The sequence below is a fragment of the Staurois parvus genome, unplaced genomic scaffold, assembly GCF_062004578.1.
Source record: "Staurois parvus isolate SC_StPar_1 unplaced genomic scaffold, SC_StPar_1.0 ptg000611l, whole genome shotgun sequence".
In the NCBI taxonomy this organism is placed as follows: Eukaryota; Metazoa; Chordata; class Amphibia; order Anura; family Ranidae; genus Staurois; species Staurois parvus.
Window position 1 is genome coordinate 474,017 of NW_028318407.1, and position 19,470 is coordinate 493,486.

At 43.7% G+C, this 19,470-nt stretch overlaps 1 protein-coding gene across 1 annotated transcript in view; it reads right to left on the reverse strand.

Annotated features, from left to right (window-relative positions):
• The window catches only part of LOC149449593 (cytosolic phospholipase A2 gamma-like), a 109,543-nt gene that overhangs the window by 45,646 nt on the left and 44,427 nt on the right, over positions 1-19,470 (reverse strand). The gene's annotated exons all lie outside the window — the stretch shown is intronic.

Below are 19,470 nucleotides of genomic sequence, written 5' to 3' on the forward strand. Positions count from 1 at the left end.
TACAGCAAAATAACCTCTAGAGCAGCAATGGGCAAACTACGGCCTGGTGGACCTTTTAATCCGGCCCGCGGAGCGTGATACATTGCCTGTCAGGATGTGTGTAGGCGGGGCAGCGTGAGGCGGGGCAGCAGGGGAGCTAGGCTCCTCTCACAGTCCGCCCTGAAGACCGGAATGGCGCGGGAACACGGCGAGAAGAACGCGCGGAGCAAAGGTAAGTAAATTGACACAGGGGGGACTTGGCTTACTACTTGGGGGGGGGGGGAATAGTACTATGGGGGATGAATTACTATACGGGGGATGGAATTACTATACGGGGGATGGAATTACTATACGGGGGGATGAATTACTATACGGGGGGATGAATTACTATACGGGGGGATGAATTACTATACGGGGGGATGAATTACTATACGGGGGGATGAATTACTATACGGGGGGATGAATTACTATACGGGGGGGATGAATTACTATACGGGGGGGATGAATTACTATATGGGGGGATGAATTACTATATGGGGGGATGAATTACTATATGGGGGGATGAATTACTATATGGGGGGATGAATTACTATATGGGGGGATGAATTACTATAATTACTATGGATGACACATACACATCATTCATCTACTCTTGGTCCGGCCCCCGGGTCCAATATATGAACCCATTGCGGCCCTCAACTCAAAAAGTTTGCCTACCCCTGGTCTAGAGCTTCTGCATTTACACAACAATTCCGGCTTTGATTAATTAGAACAGAATTGCTGTGGGGTAGGAGGGGATGCATCAGGGGGACATAAGGACTGAACGTGCTACAAATGTCCTGTGCACTAAAATGACATTTTTCGGGGATGTGGGAAGCCAGTCCCGTGTCCTAAACTAAAACTAGTTAAGCCAACAAATGTGAAAAGATGCAATTTTAGTTTAATATAAAAAAAGGGTAATCAAGGTATACTTCTATTAACCAAAGGCTTCACGTGTGCTCAGGAATACCAAAATACCAGTGAAAATAATTTCTGTGATTTGGGTTGGAGGATCTGATGCTTTTTATTGGTTCTCTAGAATTACACCCCATCCCCCATATACCTGCCCTGAGGTAGCGCTGTGCTGGGATTGCTCTGTTCTGTCGGTGTTGATAAGCCGTGGGAAATCCACACAACTCCATTCACACAAATAAATAGTCACATTATTTTATTCCATTCACTGTGTCCCCCCCCCCTTCCCCCAGCAGTACATACCTGGGGGTGGAAATATCGGTGCAAATGGCACTTCTGTAAAGTGAAACACAGACAACATTTACAGGATGAAGGACAATATTGAAGAGTACACAAAATAATTGACAGTTATTGCAGAAAAATTACCATTTAGTTAGTGATCTACCAATCTGCAGTGTCCAACTTTGTATCCATTCACCCCATCTTTGTATCCAATCATCTGTCCATCTTTGCATCCATTCATCCTTCCATCTTTGCATCTGTTCGCCTGATTCATCTGCCCATCTTTGCATCCATTTACCTCATCCATCTTTGTATGCATCCTTCCATTCATCTGCCCATCTTTGCATCCATTCACCCCATCCATCCTTCCATCTTTGTATACATCTGTCCATCTTTGCATCCATACATCTGTCCATCTTTGTATCCATTCACCCCATTCATCCTTCCTTGTGTCCATTCATCCATCAACTAAGCAGATTACACAAGTTGTTCAGATCGATTAACATACATTAAGACAAATATCCCTCCTTTATTTCCTTTGCCATGATTGGGTTTCTAATCCCAGGTTTCCCTTATTCACGAATATTCCCTTAAAAAGGATGAACTCTGCAGAGGACACCCCCCTTGCTGTGAGGCTGCCCCCGGTACTGCAGGAGGTGAATGCCGATTTATGCTGAGGGTGACTGTAATGGAACTGGTACCCGACCGCACTTGGGTATATTCAGTTATACCGCAGCTTCCCCTGTCCGAACACCATCCCCGGACCACACCCTGAAATCCCTCAGGAAATAGACAGCACCCAGCTCTTCTTAATACAGGAAGCCAACTCTTTATTTTAACACAAAACACAGAATATATACAGAGGGCGGGGAAACACAACCAGGAACAGGAAATACATCAGCCCGCCCCATCAGTGGGAGGCTGCAGGAAACACCTCACCACCCCTCCCCTTCCAACCAAGGCACAGAACAATGGGATGAAGCACATGGCATAGAATAGGAAACCACATGGCAGGGAGAATACAGGGACACATGCATCCCATAATAGTTGGCTGGACAGGAAGACACAGCACAATGGGGGGGAGCACATGGCAAACAAACAAACAATGGACAGCCATGTGGCCGAGAACAAAGGAACATACACTACACACAAGACTGGGACATTCACATTTACACACCCTGTACCCTAACAGGCACAGGGTCACTTAAACATAAGAATTTGGGGAGATGATACATAGGTCCCCCCACCCCCAAAAGTCACTCCCGTCACAGTGACTTACCAGGAACTTTTGCTTACTTGATCCTCCACTCTGAAAGGTCCAGGTCTGGCGGTATCTTCTCCCTCACGCTCTGGCATTTGACATCAAATACAAGACCATTAACCCTGCGTTGTATGCGAGAATGTGGAGGGACCGCCCACAAGCTGGAAAAATCAGGGTGAGGATTTAAGCGCCCACCAGTGGGGGAGCGAGGTACAAGGTCACCAAGTCCCCAATACAGTCTAGGCATAGATTAGCATTTAACCCTTGAAGTGTTGTGGCCATCTTACTGCAAGGGGAGCTTCTTGTTTTCACCAGAGATACCATTTAGTAAGTCATCCACATAGGGGGTCAGTTTATGAAAAAAATTTGCATTGGGTGTGGGGGTAATCAGAATCTGTAGGCACCCCACATGAAAAAAAGGGGTACTTTGTACTACTTCTTACTCATTCATGAAAAAAAATTAAAAACACCACAGAAAAAAAAGTATTATGAACAAGTAAATGGCTTTTCATCCACAATGTACCATGAATAAATCCATAGCCAATCAGGATGAACAACGCTCCAATGGCCCATCAACACAATGCTCCTCTCCCACTCATTTCACTGCAACTGAGAGTTCCCCGACCCTTTGGGATTGTAAACCGTAGTGCCCAGAAACCTGGCTGACATCACTGATGAAATCTGGTCATAGCCATAGACTGTCAATGATTTCACTTGGGGGGCCCACTTGCTTGAGTACAATGTGAGGACTGTGGGTGGTGGGAAGTTATTGTGAATACCTCCATAGGAATGGGCTGGGTAAATGAACTGGCCAAATATGACCATTTAGTTCTCCCGTTCAGCAAACTGCTAACAGCTTGGGTTGAACTTACAGCCAACCCAAACCTTATCCCCAATTTCTCCAAAAACTACCTGGAAAAAAATAAAAATAAATTCAGTCCTCTGTAGGTCGATCATTTTCACTTCCATCATACATTGGGGCGTCCTTACGTTCCTCACACATTACCCCGTCCATGTCAGTATAGAGATCCAGCAGGAGATTTCTCCCTATTCAGATCTGATGGGTTTCAAAGTCTTCCTTTCATTTGTTTGAGCCGTGTATTTATCTCTGCTTTCCAGAAAAAAAAAAACAAAAAAAAAAAACAAAAAAAAAAAAAAAAAAAAAAAAAAAAAAAAAAAAAAGGTAGTGTTGACATTTGCCAGAACCAGAAAGGAAATCATGACATTGCTTCCAGCTTCCCAGGACTGTAGAGATGACTGGGGACCATCCGGTCCATGGCCAGCTCTATGATAACCCAGCAGCACCATCATATAAGTTACTGGGTTTCGTGATCGAACTAGAGATCCTGGAGAGATGCTGATTGGGCGGGGGGAAACATCCCCAATTGCTGCTTGTAACAGTAATGCAGCAGCTAATTAGCCACTAGGATGGCTTTTACATTACAGGGAATCGCTGGCTGAAAAAGATACTGGGATGATGCCTGATGCAGGCACCATCCTGGTACAACCACTGAAAGTCATGTCATATGACATTCTAATGGCAAGTGGTTAAGTATCAACTGGAATTCACCAGAGCTCCTGATGGTGAGGATGGGTTTTGCTGCAAGTTAGTACCAGGTTGCGGTCAACAGGATTGTCCCACCAGGAGGTGATCAAGCTGGGGTCCAGTAGCAGGTAAAGATCAAGCGGAAGTGTAGTCCGTAAACAAGCCAAAAGGTTGGTTTTAAGTAGAAACTGGATGGGATAAGATGAAAGCGTAGTCAAATGAGCAAACCAAGCGTTGATCATGAGTGGTAGCAAAGAGAAGGACAGCAGCAGATACACAAAAGAGCAAGATATTGGCTGGATAAAGCACAACAATCTGGCAAACAGGACATGCAGAGGCAGTGCGCGATCCCCAGTGACACCGTGAATGTTCTCTCTGCGATTTGGGAGACACTCCACCACCTACCACCAAGTGGACCTATACACTGCCACACTTTGCAGGTTCTATGGATCTCCCCACCTTGAGTTCATTACAGAGAACCCTTCACAGCTGGGACGCCCATCAGTAAACCAATCTTAAATCACCACAAGCAAGGTTTGGAGCTGTTCTGATAGATTTTGTTTTTCATGTCATTGATTAAACTTTTCTTCTTGGATCGAAATGTCAGTTTAAGTGGCCCCACACCATAGGGGCTGTACATTTGTATTACCATCTATTTACACACTACTCCTGATGGTTGTCAGCCTATATCAAAACAAGGACCAGTTCCACAACCACTCGAACCTTACCTATGAAATCAGCACCCAGAGGTTTGCCATTTCTTGCCTCAGACATCTGCTGTCAATTCTCACCTCTCATAAGAGCAGGGAGAGGCCTAGATTTAAAAATGCCATCCTCCTCAGATCAAACAATATGGCTGGTATGGGAGTTCCCAATATCAAACTATTACTATGCAGTGGTTCTAGGCCAACTCCGCAGAGTGTCCAATCAGAGTCCACCACCAGAAGTAAAGCATGATGGGATTTATTCTGGGTCTCCCCGTCAGGGATCGCTGCGGCGCTGGTCCCGGCCGCATGCGCAATAGACCTTCTCATGTGGGGATTCGGGCGATAGGGCTCAGTCCCCCGCGGCGCCGAGGTTCACGCAGGCGCACTGGCATGCGCGAGTGCGTGCCTGGCACCAATGACAGTGCAGGGCACGGTATTTAAATCGCCCTGTGCTGTCACTTGTTGCCGAATGGTCTTTCTGCGATTCCTGTTATCGGATACCTGTGTTGTGAGTACTATTGATCCGGATTGTCTGACCTTGCTGCCTTTTCCTATCCTGACCCCTTGGCTTGCCCGACTTCGCTCCTGGATGTTCCCCTTTATGTCAGATCTCCTGTTGTTATTGACCTGGCGTGTGACCCGACCATTCTTTGCCTACTGTTTTGTACTGCACCGACCCCCCAGCTACCGACTCTGCTTGTTTGACTTAGCTTTCGCTTCTCCATCCATCCCTCTGGGACCCCCTGGTCCCCTCACATCAGACTCTCACCCTGCAGGAGCCCCTGGCGGACTCCTCTACCACTGGTGGGTATATCCAGTAGTCACGACCTGGTCTCAGAGCACTCCAAGTCCATCCCCACCATCAGGGGCTCTGGTGAACAAGTTATCCGGGACTTAGACTCCGCACTCTGGGGAAGCCCGACCAGTGGGTCGCTAGAGGTGCCGTCAGGTGGTCCCTTACATCCCCCTTCCCCAGCCATTCAACACCTTACTTTTGAACAGATGTCCATACTGTAATGGCTGCTTTTAAAAGTACCAAACCTGCCACTTCAAACAAACCTCTTCTCCCTACTTATATGATCTCTGGAACCATTTACAGAAAACCAATGGATTAGTAACTGGCTATCCTCGGGACTGTCCCCTATAGGTCATCTGTTGGAAAGCAAAGACCAAAGTACCATGTTCAACACAAAAAAAAAAAAAAAAAAAATTGACCCTCAAATCTCTATAAATACCTATGCCAGACATATCCCAGACCAATGGTGGTCAGCTTTTTTGATATGACAGGCCTCACGTGCAACCCTCATCACCACCAAAGGGTGCACAAAACATTCTGTGCCTATTCAACGTCAGACAGCAGACACCGAAAAGTGAAACATCAATGACATAACAGTAAAAAGTCAGACTGCAGACATGATACAAGAGATGTTCAAAGACTATGAAATCATTGCTTGAACAGGGAAATAGGGAAACACAGATTAGTACCTGCACATTCCCCAAGGGCCACACACACAAAAAAAAAAATAATAATTTGGAGGGCTTCATGTGGCCCCGAAAGCACACGTTGGGCACCAGGGCCCTACACTGTTCCAATATTGGAGATTCTACTACCTTCTACTCCAGGCAGGAGCCTACATACAGGGGTCACGATTGTGACCTGGCCCCAGGGAGCCTGTGCAGCCTGCCTGTACACAGATAGAAGGGGCAGTGGGGGGACTTGTAGTGGAACCCATCCCACCTGCATGCCTGCTTCTGCTCTTTTCCTTCCCACAGACAGACATTCAGTGGCTGCAAAATGGAGGGCAGTCAGTCCACATGCCACCCCTGCCTCATCCCACGGCATTTTATACTACAAGACACAGAAACATGCCAAAGTGGTCTCCCGCTACTGAATTTTAAGCTACTCTATACTGATGAACAAAAAAAAAAAAAAAAAAGTTTTCTATGCAGACGTGGGAACAGAATCTTTTGCAAACTTTTCATCCTTCGACAGAGCAAAGCTACACAAATTACCGTAACAAATTCAAACTTGCGTAACACATTGCCACATTGGGAATCCTTTCAAAACTAGCACACCAGTAATATCACACCACCTTCTGCCATTCAAAAGTCTTCCCTACTTCCTTCTCGGCATGTTGGTGGCACCCACTGGAAAGCTTTTCCGGATTTGGTGGACTTTCCCCAAACTCTCTCCTTTCTGGGTTGATGTTCTCTTTCATATTCTCAGGTGACGAACTTTACAATCCAGCCAGATCCAGATCTCTCCCTAATATTACCAAATACTGAGCTCAGGCCCCACAGTGATTCCCCCATCATACAACGTATAATTGCTGCCAGAAAGACAATTGGAAAGAAAGAAAACCCCTCCTGAGCTTAAACTTCTGCACAACTTAAACTCCTTCAAATTGTATTTGTGAGTTTATCAAAAATCAGGAGACATTTTGGTCTGGTTGGAAGGCTTGGTCTAAAAAAAAAACAAAAAAAAAAAAAAACACCTTGTATAGTATATGTTGATACCACCCCTCCCAAGAAGTATCCCTAAACAAGTATTGCTCATTTCCATCCTAGTAGGACCGAAAGGTATCTGAATGGAGGCAATTTTTCTGTTCTTCACATTTCTCTGTCACTTTTCTTTATAACTGTTGTAAAATGGTATTTACGTAATAGTACATATGTCTGATATTTACAATCCAGCCAGATCCCTCCCTAATATTACCAAATACTGAGCTTGGGTCCCACAGTGATTCCCCCATCATGCAATGCATAATTGCTGCCAGAAAGACAATTGGAGAGAAAGAAAACCCCTCCTGAGCTTAAACTTCTGCACAACTTAAACTCACAAATACAATTTGAAGGTGTTTGTCATCAAAAATTCCAAAACCGGGAGACATTTTGGTCTGTTTGGAAGGCTTGGTCTAAAAACAAAACAAAACCTTGTATAGTATATGTGTGGAGACCACCCCTCCCAAGAAGTATCCCTAAACAAGTATTGCTCATTTCCATCCTAGTAGGACCGAAAGGTATCTGAATGGAGGCAATTTCTGTTTTTCACATTTCTCGGTCATTTTCTTTATAACTGTTGTAAAATGGTATTTACACAAGTAATAGTACATATGTCTGATATTAGTCTCTGGAGATACTCATTTTACGTCATTTGGAAACACTTTTTTCATCTCTCCAGATATATTTATCTGTCAGGTTCCTGTAATACCAGAGTTTTATCTGGAGGGGACCCTCTGCCTTGGTTTTTCAATGGTCAACAGCAGGGCTGCTAATAGGGAAATAGAGATGGCCATCCTATACTGGGCCCCAATAGTACAGCAAGAAACCTCAAGTTGGGGGAAGGGGTCATGTACCTGTGAGCACATGCACAGTTCTCCCAGGGGCCATGGCTCCCAGTGATTAAATAAAAGTTCCCTGGGCCCCGACTATTAGACAGAAGGGTCTGGGGACAGAGAGCAGACAGTTTACTAATTTTCGCAAGGAGGCGGAGTAATCCTCCGTGCCATGGCTTCTGACAAATGATATTTTCAGCCTCTTCTACATCAGACAGGGTGGGAGGAACCAGGGAAGGCAGAATCTAAGCAGATCAATATCCAGCTTGAAATGGTCCTCATACAAAGTTAGTCACAAAGCTTCCAGTTGGTCATCGGTGGGGGACTTGGGTTCCTTTTATCCCTCCATGACCTGCATGGTTGTACCATTGTGTTGAGAAGCCGAGATCTCCATACACGGCACGGATGATGGCCAAATGGCCTGAAACAGAAGTCTGGAACAAATCTCTAACATGAGCTTATGTCCGAACTGTAGACCAACATTACAAACAAGACAAACAAAATGTTTATTAACAAAAAGAAACTGAAAAAAAAAAAAAAAAAAAACTTGGCTATGAAATATGACCTAAGGGAAGGAATATGTTAATTATGGCCAATTATAATAAATTACCAGTTAATAAGGAGGTTACTACGATCAATTGTCATTTAAAAGTTTCATTATAACTTGTGAAGTTGCTTCGACTATATGCCGATCTAAGAGGACTTCTCGGTTCTGTACAAGAACCGGCTGTGGACACTGGGAATGCCACACCCCTCTAATAAAACTCCTCCTTTTGCCTTTCCCACACCCCCTCTTCACACCTTCCCACAATTCCTGACTGTGTGTTTTCCCTTTAACTCCAGATGTTTTGACACACACACACACCTTTTGACAGTGCATAAAAAAAAAATTGTTCACACATGATAAATACAAAGTAACGTTGTTTATAAATTCACACATGGTAGAGGTACAAAGTAAACTTTTTTATAAACATCGATCAGATGGGAGATTGATTAGACAGGAGATGGAGAGATACAAAGTCTCTGTAAACCTCAATGTTTACAAACAATGTTACTTTGTATCTCTCTAGCTCCCATCTGATCGATATTTATAAACAAAGTAACATTGTTTGTAAACATTGAGGTTTACAGAGACTTTGTATCTCTCCATCTCCTGTCTAATCAATCTCCCATCTGATCGATGTTTATTAAAAAAAAAATAATAATAATACAATATTACTTTGCATCTCTCTGATGGGAGATGGAGAGATACAAAGTATTTGTTAGTATTTATCTTCTACAGCTAATAACCTCCTAGAGCTTCTGCATTTACACAGCAATTCCGGCTTTGATTAATTAGAACAGAATTGCTGTGGGGTAGGAGGGGATGCAGCAGGGGGGCAGAAGGACTGAACGTGCTACAAATGTCCTGGGCACTAGGATGACATTTTTCGGGGATGTGTGAAGCCAGTCCCGTGTCCCAAACTAAAACTAGTTATACTAAAATTGCATCTTTTTACATTTGTTGACATATTAATATAAAAAAAGTGTAATCAAGGTATACTTCTATTAACCAAAGACTTCATGTGTGCTCAGGAATACCAAAATACCAGTGAAAATAATTTATCTGTGATTTGGGTTGGAGGATCTGATGCTTTTTATTGGTTCTCTAGAATTACACCCCATCCCCCATATACCTGCCCTGAGGTAGCGCTGTGCTGGGATTGCTCTGTTATCTGTCGATAGTTAAGCTGTTGATAAGCCATGGGAAATCCACACAACTCCATTCACACGAATAGTTGCATTATTTGATTCCATTCACTGAGGTCCCCCCCCCCCAGCAGTACATACCTGGGCGTGGAAATATCGGTGCAAATGGCACCACTGTAAAGTGAAACACAGATAACATTTACAGGATGAAGGACAATATTGAAGAGTACACAAAATGTAAGAAAATAATTGACAGTTATCGCAGATTACCATTTAGTTAGTGATCTACCAATCTGCAGTGTCCAACTTTGTATCCATTCATCTGTCCATCTTTGCATCCATTTGCGCCATCCATCCTTTCATCTTTGTATCCATTTGTCAATCTTTATATCCATTCATCCTTCGATCCATCTGCCCATCTTTGCATCCATTCATCTGTACATCTTTGTATCCATCCTTCCATCTGCCTGTCTTTGCATCCATTCACCCCATCCATCTTTGTATCCATTCACCCCGTTCATCCATCCACCCCGTTCATCCATCCACCAAGCAGATTACACAAGTTGTTCATATCGATTAACATACATTAAGACAAATTTTCCTCCTTTTTATTTCCTTTGCCATGATTGGGTTTCTAATCCCAGGTTTCCCTTATTCACGAATATCCCCTTAAAAAGCTGAACTCTGCAGAGACACCCCCTTGCTGTGAGGCTGCCCCCGGTACTGCAGGAGGGAATGCCGATTTAGCCTGAGGGTGACTTACCAGGAACTTTTGCTTACTTGATCCTCCACTCTGAAAAGTCCAGGTCTGGCGGTCTCTTCTCCTTCACACTCTGGCATTTGACATCAAATACAAGACCATTAACCCTGCATTGTATGTGAGAATGTGGAGGGACCGCCCACAAGCTGGAAAAATCAGGGTGAGGATTTAAGCGCCCACCAGTGGGGGAGCGAGGTACAAGGTCACCAAGTCCCCAATACAGTCTAGGCATAGATGAGCATTTAACCCTTGAAGTGTCGTGGCCGTCCCACTGCAAGGGGAGCTTTTTGTTTTCACCAGAGATACCATTTAGTAAATCATCCACATAGGGGGTCAGTTTATAAAAAAATTTGCATTGGATGTGGGGGTAATCAGAATCTGTAGGCACCCCACATGAAAAAAGGGGTACTTGGTACTACTTCTTACTCATTCATGAAAAAAAATTAAAACACCACAGAAAAAAAAAAAAGTATTATGAACAAGTAAATGCCATTTCATCCACAATGTACCATGAATAAATCCATAGCCAATCAGGATGAACAACGCTCCAATGGCCCATCAACACAATGCTCCTCTCCCACTCATTTCACTGCAACTGACAGTTCCCCGACCCTTTGGGATTGTAAACCGTAGTGCCCAGAAACCTGGCTGACATCACTGATGAAATCTGGTCATAGCCATAGACTGTCAATGATTTCACTTGGGGGGCCCACTTGCTTGAGTACAATGTGAGGACTGTGGGTGGTGGGAAGTTATCTGGAATACCTCCATAGGAATGGGCTGGGTAGATGAACTGGCCAAATATGACCATTTAGTTCTCCCGTTCAGCAAACTGCTAACACCTTGGGTTGAACTTACAGCCAACCCAAACCTTAGCCCTGATTTCTACAAAAACTACCTGGAAAAATAAATAAATAAATTCAGTCCTCTGTAGGTCGATCATTTTCACTTCCATCATACATTGGGGCATCCTTACGTTCCTCACACATTACCCCGTCCATGTCAGCATAGAGATCCAGCAGGCGATTTCTCCCTATTCAGATCTGATGGGTTTCAAAGTCTTCATTTCATTTGTTTGAGCCGTGTATTTATCTCTGCTTTCCAGAAAAAAAAAAAAAAAAAAAAAAAAAAAAAAACAAACAGTGTTGACATTTGCCAGAACCAGAAAGGAAATCATGACATTGCTTCCAGCTTCCCAGGACTGTAGAGATGACTGGGGACCATCCGGTCCATGGCCAGCTCTATGATAACCCAGCAGCACCATCATATCAGTTACTGGGTTTCGTGATCGAACTAGAGATCCTGGAGAGATGCTGATTGGGCGGGGGGAAACATCCCCAATTGCTGCTTGTAAGAGTAATGCAGCAGCTAATTAGCCACTAGGATGGCTTTTACATTACAGGGAATCGCTGGCTGAAAAAGATACTGGGATGATGCCTGATGCAGGCACCATCCTGGTACAACCACTGAAAGTCATGTCATATGACATCCTAATGGCAAGTGGTTAAGTATCAGCTGGAATTCACCAGAGCTCCTGATGGGGAGGATGGGTTTTGCTGCAAGTTAGTACCAGGTCGCGGTCAACAGGATTGTCCCACCAGGAGGTGATCAAGCTGGGGTCCAGTAGCAGGTAAAGATCAAGCGGAAGTGTAGTCCGTAAACAAGCCAAAAGGTTGGTTTTAAGTAGAAACTGGATGGGATAAGATGAAAGCGTAGTCAAATGAGCAAACCAAGCGTTGATCATGAGTGGTAGCAAAGAGAAGGACAGCAGCAGATACACAAAAGAGCAAGATATTGGCTGGATAAAGCACAATAATCTGGCAAACAGGACATGCAGAGGCAGTGCGCGATCCCCAGTGACACCGTGAATGTTCTCTCTGCGATTTGGGAGACACTCCACCACCTACCACCAAGTGGACCTATACACTGCCACACTTTGCAGGTTCTATGGATCTCCCCACCTTGGAGTTCATTACAGAGAACCCTTCACAGCTGGGACGCCCATCAGTAAACCAATCTTAAATCACCACAAGCAACGTTTGGAGCTGTTCTGATAGATTTTGTTTTTCATGTCATTGATTAAACTTTTCTTCTTGGATCGAAATGTCAGTTTAAGTGGCCCCACACCATAGGGGCTGTACATTTGTATTACCATCTATTTACACACTACTCCTGATGGTTGTCAGCCTATATCAAAACAAGGACCAGTTCCACAACCACTCGAACCTTACCTATGAAATCAGCACCCAGAGGTTTGCCATTTCTTGCCTCAGACATCTGCTGTCAATTCTCACCTCTCATAAGAGCAGGGAGAGGCCTAGATTTAAAAATGCCATCCTCCTCAGATCAAACAATATGGCTGGTATGGGAGTTCCCAATATCAAACTATTACTATGCAGTGGTTCTAGGCCAACTCCGCAGAGTGTCCAATCAGAGTCCACCAACAGAAGTAAAGCATGATGGGAGTTATTCTGGGTCTCCCCCCTTCCCAGCCATTCCACACCTTACTTTTAAAAGCAGCCATTACAGTATGGACATCTGTTCAAAAGTTCCAAACTAAACCTGCCACTTCAAACATCTTCTCCCTACTTATATGATCTCTGGAACCATTTACAGAAAACCAATGGATTAGTAACTGGCTATCCTCGGGACTGTCCCCTATAGGTCATCTGTTTGAAGGCAAAGACCAAGTACCTTGTTCAACACAAAAAAAAAAAAAAAAATTGGAGGGCTTCATGTGGCCCCAGAAGCATACGTTGGGCACCAGGGCCCTAGACTGTTCCAATATTTGAGATATTCTACTCCCTTCTACTCCAGGCAGGAGCCTACATACAGGAGTCATGATTGTGACCTGGCCCCAGGGAGCCTGTGCAGCCTGCCTGTACACATAGATAGAAGGGGCAGTGGGGGGGGGGGGGGGGTGGCTTGTAGTGGAACCCATCCCACCTGCATCTCCTCCTTTACCTCCCACAGACAGACATTCAGTGGCTGCAAAATGGAGGGCATTTGTCACTCCACATGCCACTCCTGCCTCATCCCCATCTCTGTTCTGCTGCCCTGGGGCCCCACCTTTCTCCCACTGACTGCTGTGAGGGATACTGACAGAATGGAGACTGGGGAAGGGGCTGGTAAATGTTACATTTACCGACCCCTTCCTTGTCCTAATATCAGTACCCACTGACGTTTTTAGCATGTGTTCACTATACTTTATACAGAGACTTCCCCTCCATTCACAAACTAGAGCTATTCCTATCCATTCATTCTGTGCTGCTGAGGCTGCAGAGATGGAATTGAGGTCTGCGTCCTCAATCTCCATTCTCTGTCTTAAGGGTGAAACATCAGAGGTCTGTCTAGATCCCTAATATTTCACCAGGGCCCCTCAATGGGGATCCTAAACAGAAGGGAAAAAAAATAAAAAAATAAATAAATATAAAAGTAAAAATAAAATACAAAAACTACTGATACCAGTGGCAAAACTATATAATAAAAAGGGTCCCACGACTAGAGTAAAAGGGCCCTAGAATCAACGGGAAGGGCCCCGGCTGGGAGCCAAGGGGGGACCCCTTCATGGTTTCTTGCACTGGGGCCCTGAAGGTTCTTGTTACGCCTCACGGCATTTTAAACTAAAAAAAACACAGAAACATGCCAAAGCGGTCTCCCACTACTGAATTTTAAGCTACTCTATACTGATGAACAAAAAAATAAATAAATAAAGTTTTCTATGCAGACGTGGGAACAGAATCTTTTGAAAACTTTTCAGCCTTTGACAGAGCAAAGCTACACAAATTACCGTAACAAATTCAAACTTGTGTAACACATTGCCACATTGGGAATCCTTTCAAAGCTAGCACACCAGTAATATCACACCACCTTCTGCCATTCAAAAGTCTTCCCTACTTCCTTCTCAGCATGTTGGTGGCACCCACTGGAAAGCTTTCGGATTTGGTGGACTTTCCCCAAACTTTCTCCTTTCTGGGTTGATGTTCTTTCATATTCTCAGGTGATGAACTTTACAATCCAGCCAGATCCAGATCGCTCCCTATTACCACCAAATACTGAGCTCGGGCCCCACAGTGATTCCCCCATCATACAACGCATAATTGCTGCCAGAAAGACAATTGGAGAGAAAGAAAACCCCTCCTGAGCTTAAACTTCTGCACAACTTAAACTCACAAATACAATTTGAAGGTGTTTGTCATCAAAAATTCCAAAACCGGGAGACATTTTGGTCTGGTTGGAAGGCTTGGTCTAAAAAAAAAAAAAAAAAAAACCTTGTATAGTGTATGTTGAGACCACTCCTCCCAAGAAGGGTCCCTAAACAAGTATTGCTCATTTCCATCCTAGTAGGACCGAAAAGGTATCTGAATGGAGGCAATTTCTTTACTGTTCACATTTCTTGGCCATTTCCATCCTAGAGGACCGAAAAGGTATCTGAATGGAGGCAATTTCTTTACTGTTCACATTTCTTGGCCATTTCCATCCTAGAGGACTGAAAAGGTATCTGAATGGAGGCAATTTTTCTGTTCTTCACATTTCTTGGTCATTTTCTTTATAACGGTTGTAAAATGGTATTTACACAAGTAATAGTACATATGTCTGATATTAGTCTCTGGAGATACTCATTTTACGTCATTTGGAAACACTTTTTTCATCTCTCCCAATATATTTATCTGTCAGGTTCCTGTAATACCAGAGTTTTATCTTTAGGGGACCCTCTGCCTTGGCTTTTCAGTGGTCAACAGTAGGGCTGCTAATAGGGAAGTAGAGATGGCCATCCTATACTGGGCCCCAATAGTACAGCAAGGAGCCTCAAGGTGGGGGGAGGGGTCATGTACCTGTGAGCACATGCACAGTACTCCCAGGAGCCATGGCTTCCAGTAATTAAATAAAAGTTCCCTGGGCCCAGACTATTAAACAGAAGGGTCTGGGGACAGAGAGCAGACCGTTTACAAATTTTCGCAAGGAGGCGGAGTAATCCTCCGTGCCATGGCTTCTGACAAATGATATTTTCAGCCTCTTCTACATCAGACAGGGTGGGAGGAACCAGGGAAGGCAAAATCTAAGCAGATCAATATCCAGCTTGAAATGGTCCTCATACAAAGTCACAAAGCTTCCAGTTGGTCATCGGTGGGGGACTTGGGTTCTTTTTATCCCTCCATGACCTGCATGGTTGTACCATTGTGTCCAGAAGCCAGAGAAGCCGAGATCTCCATACACGGCACAATGATGGCCAAATGGCCTGAAACAGAAGTCTGGAACAAATCTCTAACATGAGCTTATATCCGAACTGTAGACCAACATTACAAACAAGACAAACAAAATGTTTATTAACAAAAAGAAACTGAAAAAAAGAAAAAAAAAAAACTTGGCTATGAAATATGACCTAAGGGAAGGAATATGTTAATTATGGCCAATTATAATAAATTACCAGTTAATAAGGAGGTTACTACGATCAATTGTCATTTAAAAGTTTCATTATAACTTGTGAAGTTGCTTCGACTATATGCCGATCTAAGAGGACTTCTCGGTTCTGTACAAGAACCGGCTGTGGACACTGGGAATGCCACACCCCTCTAATAAAACTCCTCCTATTGGCTTTCCCCCACCCCCTCTTCACACCTTCCCACAATTCCTGATTGTCAAAACATCTGGAGTTAAGGGGGGAGTTAAGGGGGAAAAAAAAAAAACAAACAAAAAAAAAAAAAAAAAACACACACCTACCTTTTTTGACAGTGTATAAACCTTGTTCACACATGAGAGATACAAAGTAACGTTTATAAAAAAAAAAAAAAAAAAATTACTTTGTACCTCTCTACGAAGTGTGAAAATTTATAAACATCAATCAAATGGGAGATTGATTAGACAGGAGATGGAGAGATACAAAGCATCTGTAAACCTCAATGTTTACAAACAATGTTACTTTGGTTATAAAGATCGATCAGATGGGAGCTAGAGATACAAAGTAACATTGTTTGTAAACATTGAGGTTTACAAATACTTTGTATCTCTCCATCTCCTGGCTAATCAATCTCCCAAGTATTTGTAAACCTCAAGATAATAAAAATGTGATAAATATACAAATCACAAATAATAGCGCAAACCAAATCGCACAACTAAATATAACCACCAAATAAGTGCATATTAATAGTTCAAACAAAAAATAGGGAATCTCAATATAGTCCATTCAGAAAAGTCCATATAAACATGATCCTCTGTTTGTGAAGGAGGATCCCATTACTTCATTTACTGAGGATCATGTTTATATGGACTTTTCTGAATGGACTATATTGAGATTCCCTCTTTATTTTTTGTTTGAACTATTAACCACTTGCCGCCCAGCCACCGCATATAAACGGTGGCAGGGCGGCGCTCGTAGGCAAAAGCACGTTTTAAAACGGCTGCCTTCAAAACAGGTAGGGGGCACGCGCAAGGCGTGTGCCCGCCCTACCTGGCCCGCGGGTGTCAGCCGACGGGTCACGGCCGGTTTTTACGGGCCTTTTCCCCGCGATTGCCGGTGATCGCTGACACAGAGCAGGGCTGCATTGTTTACACACAGCCCTGTTCTGTGTCAGTTCTCTGACAGCTTGTGAGAAGCTGCAGAGTTTCTCTCCCTCGATCAGCTCCCCCCCCCCCATCCAGTACACACCCCCACCCCCTAGTAAAGCACTCCCCTTGCACTGCAAATTCTAAAAATGTTAACCCCTTCCTCCCCAGTGACATTAGTACAGTTTCAGTGGTTTTTTTTCCACTGATCACTGTATTGGTGTCACTGGGGATGTCAGTGACCCCAAGTCAGTTCCCCCCCCGTGTCAAAATGTCCGCCGCTGTCCTGCCATAAGTCGCTGGTCGCCGCCATATGTCGCTGATCGGCGCCATTATTAGTATAAATAAAAATTAAAAATCCCAGTATCTTTCCCGCCATTTGTAAACGCTATAACTTTCACGTAAACCAATTAATTTACACGTATTTGGTTTTTTAGCAAAGACATGTCACAGAATGCATTTTGGCAGAAATTTATGACTAAATTTGATTTTTGCTTTTTTTTTTACTGGACATGTTTTATAGCAAAAAGTTCAAAATATTGTTTTTTTTCGTCAAAATTGTCAGCCTTTTTTTTTTAATAGCGCAAAACAAAAACCGCACAGGCGATCAAATACCACCGAAAGAAAGCTCAATTTGTGGGGAAAAAAAAAAAAAAGGATGTAAATTTCATTTATGTACCGTATTGCATGACCGCGCAATTGTCCGTTAAATTAGCGCAGCTCTGTATAGCAAAAAAATGGCGTAAATTGCAGTATCTCTCCCATAGTTTGTATCTCTATAACTTCCACAAAGCAATCAATATACACTTATTGGGATTTTTTTTACCAAAAACATGGAACAGAATACATTTTGGCCTAAATTTATAACCAACTTTGAGTTTACTATACAGTTGTGTCCAAAATTATTCAACCCCCAATGCTGTAAAGGGGTTTAGGGACTATAGTGTACATTTGGAATTGTATTCAGAATCAAATCCTACAAGGACGTTGTAACTACCCAAATGCAACTAAAATGACATCAATTGTTTATGTAATACAGTAGTAAATGGTTCTTATGTGGTTTCTTCATTGCCACAATTATTCAACCCCTTAAAGACTACCACTCTGAAGAACAGAGGTTCATACAGGTGCTTTCCATCAGGTATTGAAAACACCTGTGGATGTCACCGAGCAGCAATCAAGCATAATAAGCACCAATTAGGCAGCTTTAAAATGACTGTGATACTCAGCTCCTTCTAGACATTTACTGGTGTGGTTACAAACATGGTGAAGGCAAGAGAATGGTCCAGGAAGACAAGAGAAGAGGTGATTTCTCTTCACAGGAAGGGCAATGGCTATAAGAAGATTGCAAAGATGTTAAACATACCAAGAGACACCTTAGGAAGCATCATTCGCAAATTCAAGGCAAAGGGCACTGTTGAAACGCTACCTGGTCGTGGCAGAAAGAAGATGCTGACTTCGACTGCTGTGCGCTACCTGAAGCGTAGAGTGGAGAGAAGTCCCCGTGTGACTGCTGAGGAACTGAGAAAAGATTTGTCAGATGTGGGTACAGAAGTTTCAGCCCAGACAATAAGACGCACACTGCGTAATGAAGGCCTCCGTGCCAGAACTCCCAGGCGTACCCCCTTGCTGTCTCCAAAGAATAAGAAGAGTCGACTGCAGTATGCCAAAAGCCATGTGGACAAACCACAAAAGTTGTGGGATAGTGTTCTGTGGACTGATGAAACAAAATTAGAACTGTTTGGGCCCATGGATCAACGCTATGTTTGGAGGAGGAAGAACAAGGCCTATGATGAAAAGAACACCTTGCCTACTGTGAAGCATGGTGGAGGGTCAATCATGCTTTGGGGCTGTTTTGCTTCTGCAGGTACAGGGAAGCTTCAGCGTGTGCAAGGTACCATGAATTCTCTTCAGTACCAGGAGATATTGGATGGAAACGTGATGCAGTCCGTCACACACCTGAGGCTTGGGAGACGTTGGACCTTTCAACAGGACAATGATCCCAAGCATACCTCCAAGTCCACTAGAGCATGGTTGCAGAGGAAAGGCTGGAACATTTTGGAGTGGCCATCGCAGTCACCAGACTTAAATCCGATTGAGAACCTCTGGTGGGACTTAAAGAAAGCAGTTGCAGTGCGCAAGCCTAAGAATGTGACTGAACTGGAGGCCTTTGCCCATGAAGAATGGGCGAAGATACCCGTAGATCGCTGCAAGACACTTGTGTCAAGCTATGCTTCACGTTTAAAAGCTGTTATAACTGTAAAAGGATGCTGTACTAAGTACTAAGATTGAATGTCACTTGGGGGTTGAATAAAACTGATAATGCTGTGAGCACAGAAAAGACATTTGTGGTTATTTCATTATAACTGTTATGTTATATTTGTCTGACCTACAAGTGCCTCTTTAATGTAAATGTA